The following is a 788-nucleotide window of genomic DNA, read 5'->3' as shown; positions in this document are numbered from 1 at the left end:
ACCCAGGTATTCTTCTCTATTGTGGTCTTAGCAACCGTTCTCATGTTCATTGTTTGTCATCTACCCAGGTATTCATTGTTCTCTTAGCAACCGTTCTCATGTTCATTGTTTGTCATCTACCCAGGTATTAATTGTTCTCTTAGCAACCGTTCTCATGTTCATTGTTTGTCATCTACCCAGGTATTCATTGTTCTCTTAGCAACCGTTCTCATGTTCATTGTTTGTCATCTACTCAAGTATTCATTGTTCTCTTAGCAAGCGTTCTCATGTTCATTGTTTGTCATCTATCCAGGTATTCATTGTTCTCTTAGCAATCGTTCTCATGTTCATTGTTTGTCATCTACCCAGTTATTCATTTTTCTCTTAGCTTTCCAAAGAGCTATAAAATGTTAAAATCCAATCACTGGAAGTAGGTCTAAATATAGATATAGTCTGTTGTAGGTAAAATAAGGCCTTTAGGCAGTGCCTTGAATCAGGCAGTAGGTATAAAAGCCCAGCTTTTAGCCTTAAGTGATGGAAATGTGTTCGATAGAAAAGCCAGAAAATTTGAGTTTCCAAGCTCGAATACTTTATGAGTTATCACAAAAAATGTTAAAAACAAACAATTTATATTAATACAAAGCATTTAGGGAGCTTCGCGCCCATCTCCTTTGTATACAAATTGCTTGTTTTGATTTTTGAAGGGGACGGGTCACAATTCACGATAATGAGAAAAACCAAATTCTTTTCCCAATCTTAGTTTATGTTGAATATTATCATAAAGTACAGATTGTGGCGAACCGGTGTTT

The sequence above is a fragment of the Eurytemora carolleeae genome, unplaced genomic scaffold (genome assembly GCF_000591075.1).
Source record: "Eurytemora carolleeae unplaced genomic scaffold, Eaff_2.0 scaffold2021, whole genome shotgun sequence".
Taxonomy (NCBI): Eukaryota; Metazoa; Arthropoda; class Copepoda; order Calanoida; family Temoridae; genus Eurytemora; species Eurytemora carolleeae.
Note: the sequence above shows the minus strand (reverse complement) of the source record.